This window comes from Durio zibethinus, chromosome 24 (assembly GCF_047325235.1).
Source record: "Durio zibethinus cultivar Kanyao isolate XHJ-2024 chromosome 24, ASM4732523v1, whole genome shotgun sequence".
NCBI lineage: Eukaryota > Viridiplantae > Streptophyta > Magnoliopsida > Malvales > Malvaceae > Durio > Durio zibethinus.
The window spans coordinates 19130532-19144383 of record NC_143185.1 but is presented as its reverse complement, the minus strand read 5'-3'; the positions used below and the strand labels follow the sequence as shown (position 1 = coordinate 19144383).

General features: G+C 33.2%; 1 pseudogene across 1 annotated transcript; it reads right to left on the bottom strand.

The window, feature by feature from the left end:
* Positions 1–9837: 9837 nt before the first annotated feature.
* LOC111317081 (putative receptor-like protein kinase At5g24010 pseudogene) lies at positions 9838–13164 on the bottom strand (annotated as a pseudogene). Its single transcript, XR_016333373.1, has 2 exons — positions 10503–13164; positions 9838–10174 (listed from the first exon to the last, which is right to left on the bottom strand). The product of XR_016333373.1 is annotated as a putative receptor-like protein kinase At5g24010 pseudogene (transcript).
* Positions 13165–13852: the final 688 nt, after the last annotated feature.

The window sequence follows — 13852 nt, the reverse complement described above, 5'->3', positions numbered from 1 at the left end:
TTCATTGCTCTCGTGAACCACTTGCCAAGTTAATAAGATAAATTTAGGGTCTTACAAGAGTTTGAATGTTAAGGCTGTATGTGAGAGCTTGAGGGCTAAAAATAAGCTGGTATATAGATGAATAAGGTGGTTGTAGAGCTAGCTGGTATAGGTAAGATGAGGCATTATTTACAGTAAGATAGTATAGAGAGTAACCTTGGGGTGGATAAGGTTGATATCCCTGAATTATTTATCGAAGTTCACAGCTTGAGCTTTAGTCTCTTTCTTTTCTGATGCCTTCTTGGTTTTTTCTCTTTTCAACTTACTATTTTTAATGGCATTCTCAATGATTTTACCTGAGATCACCATGTCAACAAAATTTTTTATTGCATTCTCTATCATCTTTTCATAATAGAAAGATTTTAAAGTGTTGACAAACAGTACTATGATATCTTTCTCAGTCAGAGAAGGTTGTACTTGAGAAGCAATATCCCTCCATCTTTGTGCATACTTTTTAAACGATTCAATTACTTTTTTTTTTAGATTTTGTAAAGAAAGACGATCTAGGGCTAAGTTGATGATGTGTCAATATTGACTAATGAAATCATGGGCCATATCACTTCAGGATTAAATGCGAGTTTTATCCAGCTGAACATACCATCTAGCAGCAGAGCCAGTAAGGCTGTCTTAGAATATATGCATCAAAAGTTTCTCATTATTAGTATGGGTTGCCATTTTTCGACAGTATATGGTAATGTGGATTTTCAGATACTTTGTTCCATCATATTTTTTAAACTTTAAAACTTTGAATTTTGGAGGAATAACCATATCTGAGACTAAACAAAGTCTAACAACATCTATTAAACCATAAAAACTAGTGCCTTCTATGGCCCGTAACTTTTCCTCTAACAGGTTTATTTTTTGTTTAGCTTTTGAGGCTTCTAAAGTCTCATTCTCCTTGGGCCTCAATTTTTCATTATTCTCTAGATCATCTAAATTAGGGATTGATATTTATTTTACTGCCTTTTCAGTAAAGACATGATTTATGTAACTCTGGTATTATGGTAGATTTGAAACTGATGGTATTTCAGGATATGTGTACCCTATAAAATATGTGAACTGCTAGAGCGGTGGACCTTATGCAGGTTGGGCTTGATGTGGCCTAAAATCAAGAGAGTACAGTGGGTTAATCACTTTTTATGATATAGGGCCCTGTTGGCTTGTGTTTTTTTCTATCACTTTCCCCTTGTTTAACTTATTGAGAGCTTTTAGAATCTTATTCAACTCATTTTCAAGCTTTTTCTGTGCCTTTTCTATCTTTTCAAGTTGATGGGAGTTTTTTGCTCCATTTATCTAGCTTTAGCTCTTGTATTGTATCGATGAGTTGGGTTTCTGCTGGATGAAGCTATCTTTGAACCTTGAGTATCATAATTATATGATTATTAAAAATTATAAATTCTATGCATGATATGCAAATGTATGCATGAGATACACTAATATTTGCCATATCACCAATATTGATAAAAAAAATCTCCATTTGAAACTTTATTAAATAAAATTTCAAAATTATATCATAATAAAGTCAAATCAATATTCTAAAATCCTAAACATCATTTTTTATTTCTAATGCCTTCTTATAAACTTTCTAGCTTGCTGAATGATTTTGTGCCTCATCTAGAAAATCAAGTAATTGTCACCTATAGACTCTCACTGGTTGTACTACAACTTTCAAATTTTCCATTTTTTATTCCATCTCTGATGCTTTATCTGTAGCAATGCATATCTGATCGAATAAATACCTTAGATGCCTTTGTTTTTCTATGCACATGTCTTTTCATAACTCACTCTGTTGAGTTTATCTCCTACATTCATTAGACAAGGCTTCTATTTATGCTATGCCTTGATTTATTATCTCTTGTAGCATTTGGCTATGTCTATGTGCTCTAGTAGTGGCTTTTTGTTCTTCCTCTACCCTTACTTTTAATAATTCATTTTTTTTAAAAGTCGGGCAAGCTCGGGTGTGACTGATAAATGTGTCATGTCTAGATCATTAAATAAGGCTCTCCATTGATCTTTTTGCTCTGTTAGGCTCTAGATTTTTAGTTCTTGAAGCTTTAAACTCTTTTTCATTTCTAACTTCAATCGCTTATTTTCTTGTTCCAACTCGTCTTTCTCGGATTGAAGTTTTTTCTTAGCTGCTTTCATTTTAAGTAAAGGATTTTGAAGAATGGATTTTGAGGAATGCCCTAATTCTTTACTAGAAAGCATAATGTCCTTTCCCCTCCTCACATGCCATACACTATATTTTGAGGTGACGTCGTAAGTAAACCTCCTTTGATTAACCATGATGGTTTGCTTCGATGCTTTTTTGATCTTTTCAACTACTCCATATGCCCTTTTATCAGTGAATCAGAACTCCAGTTGGTTGAGTCCATAGGTTTCTAGAATGAATTGCTCACATCCGAATTGTTTTCTTACCAAAGTTGAGACATAAGTAATAGCAACCCATATACCTAATAAGACCACCCATGGTTGATCTCCACAACTGTATAACATTGTATCATAACACATCCAATGTGCTCTTCAGACTATCCCTTAACTATTAAGGGTTCGAAAGTAAGAAACTCATTCTTCTTTTAACTTTGCTTGAGGCCATGTGCTGTAACAAAACTCTTTAATGAGGATGCTGGAACGAAGGTATAGTTTACAGAATTAACTTTCTTTACATTCAATGTGACTCTTCATCCATACATAAAGTAACTGTAGACATCCATTAAATCTTTCTTTACCACTTTTATGGTAAAAATTTAGAGAATGAATGGTTTCTGCTAGAATGGTTGGTGCTACATTAACTTGGTATGCTAACTGATCCATAAAATCTATCATTGCGACATCAATATACCCAATGACTTTTGAAAAGATCATCAGTCCATATAAAGCTATAGCCATAGCCATTAATCTCTTGTCATCATCTATATGCCCCTGAATGAAATCTCGTAAAAAACTCCATAGGATAGCCTTACTTTCACCTTTTATCTTGACACATGCATTGACTTAAGGCAGGTTAAGTCCGAGCACTTGCACTAGCTTTTTACGATAGCCCACCTTGTTGGACTAGTAAATCTTATCTGGGTTTGACAAATCAAAGCGAAGTAGGACCATATACTCTTCAATTGTAGGCAATATGTCTGCTTCATTGAAAATGAAACATCTATAAGAAAGATCCTAAAACTGAACGACAGCTTTAATCAAATTAGCGTCCACTTCCACCTGAAACAATGAAGCTATGTCTCCATATTTATTCTCAAATGCCTCATGCCTTATTTTATTCATGCATCCCTAGACACTGCTTAAGTTAGCTAAATCATTTTGTTGTAGCTCGAGATGAACTCTTTTGGGTCATGATGAGATAAAATTCTTAGGCAAACAATCTCTATGTTTTCTTTTACCTTTATCTGACTTGATTTTTAATTGATGAGCAGACTCATAATAGATTGATGTAGACTTTGATTGCATTTGGTTTTTCATGGATGTAAATGAGAGATCTGATTTATCAATAACTGATATGTGATAAATATTTCCTATATGAGAATAATGCAAATGATAGTGTTGAACATGATCATGAAAATGATGCATAGAATGAAATGATATTATAATGCTAAAATATGAGGATGAAAATGATGCATAGAATGAAATGATATGATAATAGTGCATAAAATCAAGCAAATAAAATGGTTAGATAACAAACTGTTCCTTATTGTATCCTAATTTTGGGTTATATCTATTGATGAGTATGAATGGCTTTATCTTAAGTTGATCTCTTAGGGGTGAACTATATGCATAGTTAGAAGATTTTGACCACTAAAAGGTTCTCAAATTATTTCTTACATCACCATAGACTAGTAAGACAGTTCAATCCCTACCCATCACAGGCTACCATTGGAAAAGATTCAATTTGAGTTAGAGTATTTCGTTAGCCATTACAGGATTATCATCTCACGAAAGCGTAGGTACTTTACTCCCTTCTAAGAGGGACGGAGCTTAGGTATAGAGCTTATGTAATGTAAATGCATGTGATAATGTGTGTGAAGAAACATATTGGTTTCATGCCCCAAAAATAAAATAAAAGATAAAAAGGGAAAATGTTAGTAAACAAATAATTACAATTTAAAACTATTAGACCAAAGCATAGGATAAATTCAAAAATTATGGTTTGACTCTTTAGTGTCTCCAGTGGAGTCGCCAAACTGTCATAACATATAGATCTGAAAATCTATAGCTAGATTTAATAAATGAATAGAGTCACTACTAATCTTTTTTATCTAGGTGTGATTGATCACTTAAGGAATCTATCATCTTAAGGAGCTCTTAAACTTGACTAAGGGTCTCTAAAAGAATAGGTTCGGGTCTACTAACCAAAATAGGGTTCGAGAGTTCGATTACATGTGCGAAAGGTTATAGCACTCTCACATGCCCATCCAAAAGATGGTACCATATTATTTCAAATTTATCCTAAGGTTTGGAGTCTAATGGTTTCAAAGTTAAATATTGAAAATAATTTTTAAGATTCTCCATCAGTCTGGAAGAACTCTTAAAAAATACTTTCTCACCTCAAGAATATTCAAGAATCCCATTTGATTTCTTGAAGAGGCCCCATCATCGAAAAAAGGTTTATTTATTATTTTTTATTACTATCATTTTTTTCTTATTGAAAATAAATCTAATTATTTCACAATTTCAGCCAAATTAGAAATATTTTCTCTTTTGAATTTTTAAAATTTCCACCATTTGGGCCTATTTAAAAATTTTCTTTTTTTTCTTTTTTTCTTGAAAAAAAATAAAATGACAATTATTTTTATTAAAATTTTATCTAAATTATTTCACCATTTGAGTCAAATTTAGAGAAAATTTTTCACCTAGAGATTTATTAGAAATTTACCATTTGAAAATTGTAAGAATCACATCATTGGATAATTATCATATATTTTTAACCAAAATTTTTGTTTGAAAAAAGAATACAATTACTTTTATTGAAACTTTCATCTAAATTATTTCACAAATTGGGATAAATTTAGAGAAAATTTCTCACCTAAAGATTTCTTAGGAATTTACCATTTAAAATTTTTAAGAATCTTATCATTAGGTAATTTGTATTTAATTTCCATAATTTTTATATTTTTTCATTTTTTATTTTTTTGTTTGAAAATAAATATTAATTATTATTATTGAAATTTTATCTAATTATTTCACAATTTGGGATAAATTTAGAGAAAATTTTTCATATAGGAATTTTATATAAATTTACCATTTGAAATTTCTATAAATTTCATCATTGGATAAATAATATTTATTCTCAAAATTTTATTTTTATTATTTTTATTTATTTATTTTTCTAAATTTAATCATGAAAAAAAAACTAAAAAAAAAACACATAAAAATAAATAAATAAAATACTAAAAAAAAACCCAAAATAGCTCGGTTGGAGTGACCTAGGATGGCTTGGCTATAGACTCAGAAAGAGGCCGGAATAACGTGACTCGGGGCAAGCAACTTGGCTCGAAGCGGCTGAAGGGTGTGGCTGGCATGCGGGTCAGAAACGGGTTTACGCTCGGGTCGTGTTGCCCGATGGCAATATGAGTGGATCCTCTGGGATTATAAAAGTCAAAACGACGTCGTTTCGTAAGGGGTATAAAAGGCTGAGTTCAATTTTTTTCCTCAGATCCCTCTTTCACGCTCTTTCTCTTCTCTTTCTTTTCTCTCTCTCTCTCCCTCTGGCACCCTAAAACACCGGTTGAATTTCACCAGATTCTAAAAAATTTAGTCGAAATCTAGGTTTTTCGTCAGAAGTTCGTCGAAAAGTTTAACGATTTCTGGAGATGTTTTGTCGAAAAACTGGGTTACTGGCAAAAAACTGGGGATATCATCAAAAAATTCAATCGGTGCCGAAAAAGTAGCCTGAAAATTCAATCGGTGTCGAAAAATTTTACCGAAATCTGAAAAATTTTCAAAAAATTTTCATAAAAAAATGCCAAAAATTAAAAAAAAATTCCTAACAATCCTAGGATTCTCGTAGCCCTTCTAAATACTTTTCGCCCATTTCTGCTTTCTGTTTACCTTATTTTTTATGTTTTTCCCTCTGTTTTCCTATGTGTGTCTTTTTTGTGTTTCTCCCTCTGTTCGTCGAAAAGTTCAACGATTTCTGGAGATGTTATGTCGAAAACTGGGCTGCTAGTCGAAAATTAGGGATATCCTTAAAAAATTCAACCAGTGCCAAAAAATTAGCCTAAAAATTCAATCGGTGTCGAAAAATTTCACCGAAATTTGAAAAATTGTCAAAAAATTTTCATAAAAAATGCCAAAAATTAAAAAAAATCCTAACAATCCTAGGATTCTCGTAGCCCTTCTAAATACTTTTCATCCATTTTTGCTTTCTGTTTACCTTATTTTTTGTGTTTCTCCCTTTGTTTTCCTGTGTGTGTCTTTTCTGTGTTTGATCAATATGTATTTATAGGGATTAATCACAGAGTCCCTGACTAATCCAGATTTTCTTTTCGATTAGGTTTCTGAGTTATCATATTAACCCTTAGACTTATTCTATAAGGATTAAGTCTAACTATGATTCTATCTAACCCCATTCACGGCAAGATTCATTCCTATTTTTTTATTATTTTTAATTATTCTAATTATTATCTCCTAACCGAAAATCAATCTGAAAAAGAAAAAAAAGAAAGAAAGAAAAAAAATCTAGAAAAAAATAAATAAATAAATAAAAAATTAAGCTCAAATCTTTAGGTTTGACTGACCCATTGGATCAGGTCCAATTGATCCGAGCTTGGACCAAATTGAGTGTTTACAATCTATCAAGATAGTATTAGTTATTATATTTTGTAGACATAAATTTTGTTATTTTATTATATAATAAAATATTTTGGCATACTTGAAATCTAACGAAAGTAAGTACATTCCCTATATGTATTCAAAATTTATATACTTTCAGCCTGAACTTAAGTGCATAATTGAATAAATAAAATAAAATTTATTTTACTAATTTTTGGATTTTTGTTTGAATGCAACATGGATTATTAAGGTAATTTGAATTTAAACTTCATGAGTTTGTGGTACCACTAGTATTTTATTGGTATTTTTTTCATAATTAGATAATATTAAATAATAATTATTCAAAATAAATGGAATTTAAAATTGTTGCCTTAATTTATTTTTTCTTTTGACTATGTTGACATAATGTATTGTTATTGATTTGTGAAATCTTTATTTTTGGTACTTGATACAAAAAGAATTTAAATATTGAATGAAAATATTAAATTATCCATAAAATTTAAGATACTTGATTTGAATGTAATAAATTATTTTTTTATCTAGTGAGATATATCCAATTTAAGTATCTCACAATAAAAAATCATACCTATAATGATTCATCGAGATACGTATTAATTATTAGTATCTTACACAAGAGCCATCAATTTGTAATGTTCTAAAGAGATACATTATGATTAAGTATATCGCAAGGAATGATTAAAATACATGCACTTAGCTAAGTATGCAAAACCATAGTCATGAGCAATCTAAGTTTCTAAAATATACAACTAATTAATGTAGGTGTTTAGCTGCCAAAGTGACTCAGTTATTGAAACTTATAAGATATTCTCATGCATAAGTATGAAAGTATTTTCAAATTATCTTATACACTTACTTGCCCAAAAGAGATTATTGTATTTAGTAATTTGGAATAAACATGAAGCATTATGATTGAAGGTATATTGGTTTAAAAGATTTGCTTACTCAAAGGGGATGGATTTTTTGAAAACAATGATATTTTTATATTCACTTCATATGAAAAATACTTAATAGCATATTATAATTTTTACCAAAAAGGAAATTTATAATAATACACATGAATTTTTAATTTAATTACAAATAATACATCATAGACTAATGTTATTTGTACGAATTGTTATTCATATGTGACAAAAGTGTACCTGAACAAAGTGATTAAAACTCTTACTCACATTAAAACTCCAGGTTATATTGAAAAAATTCAATTGCCTGCTATCCTTTATTCTATATTCAATTCCTTTTCAGTCTAATAGACTTGGCGGCAATATTCTATGGCTCCTCCTAGATGGTATTTAGGTGCATCAATGAAAAATTAACTGTTCCTAGCAGCTTTTGGATTAAACAAGAATCTATCATCTGGTATCCAGTTCCTCCATGTATCATTTTCTGGTGTGAGGGTAAGCCCTCCAGCATTAATCCTGTAGAGGGCAAACCATCAAAATAATTTTTACTTCCTGCCGGGGTACCTGAACAACCACAGCAGGGATGAAACTTTCGGGAGCAAAAAGACTTCAATGGCGTTTTCTAGATGTGATCCTTCAATTGATTATAAATCTTACGTAGATCGTGACCAGAAATTCCTTGATGACAGGTAAACTACTACTATTATTGACATTCAATTTTGATAATTGCCAAAATCAAGAAGCTGAAACATTGATTATAGCATTGGCTAGATATTAATCAGATAAAGAAACAAAGAAATAGCGACGTAAAAATTAGGTGCCGTTAAAGAATTTTTAATAGTGGAGTAACAGGTCCTTTGTTTTTTTCTTCACCGACTCATGCCTGTCTCCATGTGATGCAGAAACCATTAAAGAATTTACTAGTTTTTTTGTCCTTTACTTTTTGGTGTGGAAACCGGAAAATATTGCAGTTTCCTTATTACAGATTAATAAAGATTTGAGAGCCTGTTAAAGTAGATGAATTATTGGGGAGGTGGGAGGGCAGTCTATAAAGTAAGATTGTCTTTTTCTGGCTCACTTTAAAAAAGAGGCTACATAGAAACCTAATCCCTCTGTCCCTAGTGCGGAAAAGAACCAACGTGATTTCGTTCATGGACAATCTGGTCCTTCCCAGTAATTCACTCGCTGTTAATGGTGAGAAAAAGATATGCCTTTCTGAAAAGAGTTGACTAGAAAAGACGTCCAGCAATGAAATTAATAACTTCAAAAATCATGACACAACTTTAGAAAATAATGAGATAATTTAATTTCTATAATTTCTTGGAAGATATGTCCAATTTGAGTTAGAGAGTTTATCAGTAACCAGTAAAATTGGTATTTTAAATATAATTTAGAGCGTTTGCAATTGATGGCATTAAAAGAAAAAAAGGAGGTCAACTCATCTGCAATTGACATTTTCTTTTTGTGGAAAGCTTCAATAGGTTTGATCATTTAGTTTAGGGATTAGAAATGATTCATTGGTTTATGACCAAGCAAGCTGTCTCATATCATGAAAACCAGCAATAACAAACTGTGCACATGATTATCTAAAATCAGTAGTGAAGAGAAAAAAAATTCATCTGCAAGTCCTATGGCAGTTCAAGTGTTTAACCCTTCCACTAATCTGAAGCCAAGATTCTATAATTCAGATAACAATTAATTAACTGTGTGCAATATCAAGGCAACTTGATGTTAGTGAAAAAATAAAAATCATTTTATTCAAGAAATCACATTGGAATTTTGGAAAGCCAGTTTCATATAACCTGTGTCACGGATATGTCGATGGGACATGGCTTGAGGGTGATCTTTAACTGCCAGCGTATAGGTTCCTGGCATGTTAAATCTCATTAATATTTCTGAATTTGACATGTTACAGACTTACAGTTATATGATGATTGATTTTGAAGATCACATGACTTTGTCAAATTTTTTGGGAGAGAACTTAGGATGCAAAAGTCTTGATATTCAGCAAGTTCCTGTGACTGACTGCAAGTAAACACGAACGATTAGTGATTCATTGCTCAAATCATGTGCCTTCAGCTATTTAGCAACTCTGGGACTCTTTAATTGCTGAGGTCATAGTTTATCATTGGCTAGAGGGCCTTAAAAACCATGCATGGAGCAACAACTTAGAAGACTAATTATTCTAACTGGAAACAAACATAAATAGATATACATTTACTTCAGAATATCTTGGACTATTATTTTACAAGCACTTCATACACAATCCATTATCCATCATTTAGCAGAAGTTGAACCTGGGGTTCTAATTTGTTTTGAGTCAGCCCTCGATTCGGTTTTATTTGCTTTGCTGGAGTTCATATAACATCCTGATGTCTTGGCCCGTCAGGTTAATAGCAGATTTTAAATGTTGACATGACATGAGTGATCTTCGTTCCCTGGTAAAGCCCTTGTATTAGTTTGCCATATTATTATATCAAAATTGACAGAAATGAAATTTTCCTGCCAATGAACAGATCCTAGGAACAAAAGAATAGAAATAACAACATTTATTCTTCAACAAATTTGATAGATCTGACCTGCATAAGTTTACCAATTTTTAAGAACATTAATCCACAGCTGATTGATACACTTCTCTTCACAATTTAGGGTATTGGGGGAAGGGGGAAGAAATTTAAGTTTCTCCATTTTTCACCCGTCGCTAATAAAACCAACAAATAGTTTACAGATATCAGAAACTGCTGAAATTATGATCATAATTTGTACCTTGAATTAATGGAGATTATCTAGGGCCAGCAAACTTCAACTGGGAGAATATTTCACTAGCAGATGTATCTGAGCCATTGTTGCCTACTATGGACTGTTCATTTTCTTCAACTGGAAAGCTACTGGTTGGTAAATGGAGAAGCTCGGGCAGTCCAAACTGCAATGAAACATTTGTGGTGCTTTCACCTGGGTCTTCTCTGTTTATTCCGGTATGTAGGCTCAATGCATATTCTAAGTCCCATAGCACATCATGCATCGTAGGTCTATTACTACCATTTGCTTCCAAACACTTCCCAACTATTTCACCAAATTTTCTAAACGAATTCGGGTTTATTTTATCCACTAGGGAAGGATCAATAATTTTTTCAAGCTGCCCTTTCTTTAGCCAAAACAAACCCCAATCTGCTAGGTTCACCTCCTCCTTCTGATGTGACTTGATAATGGCTGGTCTCCCACAAAGAACTTCTAAAAGTACCACTCCAAAAGAGTACACATCAGATTTTTCTGTCAACTCTACAGACATAAAGTATTCTGGATCCAAATAACCAATGCTACCTTTTACAATTGTATTATCCAGGGTTAGATCAGAATGACTTGATTTTGAAATACCGAAATCAGATACTTTAGCTGTGTAATTTTCATCTAGCAAGATGTTCGTTGACTTAACATCACGGTGAATAATTTTCACAGCTGAACCTGTGTGCAGGTGATGGAGGGCTGTTGCTGAGCCAATGCAGATCTCAAGTCTTTTCTCCCATGACAATCCATTTGGTTTAGAACAGCCATTTGTGTCATATAGATTATCTCTAAGATTCCCCTTTTCCATGAATTCATAAACCAATATCATTTCAGACCTTTCATCACAGTATCCGATCAAGGAAACAAGGTTACGATGGCGAGTTCGGGAAAGTACCATTATCTCTGTCTGGAATTCCGCGAGACCCTGCTTGTATCCTGGTTCCCTTCGTTTAACAGCGACTTTCTTACCATGAAGAGTTCCAACATATACTTTTCCAAATCCACCCTCACCAATGAAAAGTTTTGAGTCAAAATCTTGTGTTGCTTGCAGTATTTCAGCAAAGGGTATCCTTAATTCAAGGTCCAAACCAAGACCAACAGTTCTTGCAGTTGACATGTCATTTTCACTCCATCCAGGAAAAGCCAAAGAAGATGGCAAACGTGGAATTTCAACCGCATCTACTTTCTTGCAAACTAGACGAATCATCACGACCGCCATTATAATGAATGCAAAAGCCAGACCCAGTGAACCGGCAATAATGAACAAAATTTTCTTCTTGGGCTTGGGTGGCAGTGGCACAAAAGACGAATATGAATTTTCCATTAGCTGCATAATCTCAAGGCCATTCAAAAAGGCAATTTGATATCTTTCATCTTTAGGAGGGGCAACACTTATGTCAATATTTCCAGATTTAACAGAATCAACAACAAAATCAGCATAAAATGGAGCTGACAGCTGATTAACTATCTCATATGGACTGATAAACTGACAAAAATTTCCGTTGATACAGAAATTGAGCCCAGCATAATAAAGTGTGCCTGTAATAAAATCACAGAAATGCGCCCGAACAAAGTGCTTAGAATGCTCATTGACTTTAAAACGCCAAGTAATATTCGAAAACTTCTTGCTGCTATTAGTTGAATTCAATTCTTTGGCAGTCCCATAGACAGACTCTGGGGCAATATACATAGTTGAACCGTTAGCTCCACGTTGTACAAATTTTAATTCATCGTAGGTGGTTGATCTGTTTTCAGCAGATACTGGGAAGAGCAAAAACTGGTCATCTGATATCCAAAACCTCATAAGTGTATCCATCTCTCCCGTGATGTTGGAACCTCCAACATTGATTCTATAAGCTTTTTGCAAAACATTGGAAAGTAAACCACTATAATTGCCTTTAATCCCAGACAAATTTATGTGTGTGGCGTAATCAGGGATGAAGCCATTAGGGGCAAGAAAGACTTCAATGGCATTTACAAAAGCCAAACATGATATTTGAGAAGGTATGAAGTAGATCGAGAATTCACCAGCTCCAATTGTAAGCAAGAATTCCTTAACCACTGTGGATTCATTGCTATTTTTCATGGTAAAATTCGACAACAGTAAAAGCAATGGAGCTGAGGCATTAAGTTGGGCTGAGACATTAAACACAGCATCCGCTAAGCTGGCAGAAGTTGAGAAAGCAAAGAAATGAAGACGTACCAGGTACGTGCCATTTTGTTTTATTTCAAGCTTATAAGGGGAAGGGCGTCTGAATATTCTTGCTGTTTGATATAGCACTGGTGTATCACCTGAAGGTTTAGTGTCTTGGACAGGTTTGCTTCCTTTTCCGGAGAAGGGACCGTCTCCTGTGAAGGTCCTGCTTCCGAAGGTGACACTAGACTTTGATCCACAGTTAATGAAGTGCTCATAAGGAAGAGTGTAAGTATTATCAAAAGCTTCAGCTGGTGGGAGAAGAAAGAGTGAACAGACAAGGAGTAGTAGGAGAAGTAAGAGAAGAACCGTGAAAGAGTGAAGCATTTCCACAGAAACTACCGGTTGTTGCTGCTTTTACAGTGAGGGGAATTATTAAGATAATCCTGGTCAGATGAATTAAAATTAGTGATAAACGTGCATCGCCACCGCAAGGAAATAATAGAGCTTTTTCTAAAGACTTCCGGTTGACTTGAATTGGATTTGTTAGAGACGTAAAGTTACGTAAATACCCTGGAAAAGTTTAGAACCAAGGATAAAAATCAGTTTGGCCCCAACCTTTCATTTCTTATCTTTATTCCCACGTGAAATAGACCCCATAAGTAGGCAACTGATCGCAGATACTTTAGTTGTTTGGAAATAAGGGATTCGCAAAAGGCAGTTTCTTAGAAGTTGCTCGCTTTTATATTTGAAAGCGACATGTAGCTTTCTCTTTTCTTAAGAATCAACCGGTCACGGGCAATTTTATGGTTATTACCTTGCAATGCCTCAGTCTATATAATTTTTCTACGGTAGAATCAATTTGACATTTGTAGTCTCCACATTCAAGTGTCTTTGTTCTTGCCAATAAAATCATGCTTTCAGAGAAACACTATCGGACTTGCATGTTGCAATTCCAAAGCCCATGTTGCTGTTCTCTTTGTCTCACCAAAATCAGTATGCAAACGCTTGTCTTTCGTGGTATTGACACTAACATTGATCATTCTGCATTTTCTCTCTGGATTCTAAAGTCTTTACGATAAATTGTTAGGGAATTAAAAAGTGAATGACGGTTATATGAATTTTGTTAGAATTTTTTGGGAAATGAATAGCTATTAATTAGTGTTTTTATAGTTTAATAAAATATATTGATAAATTT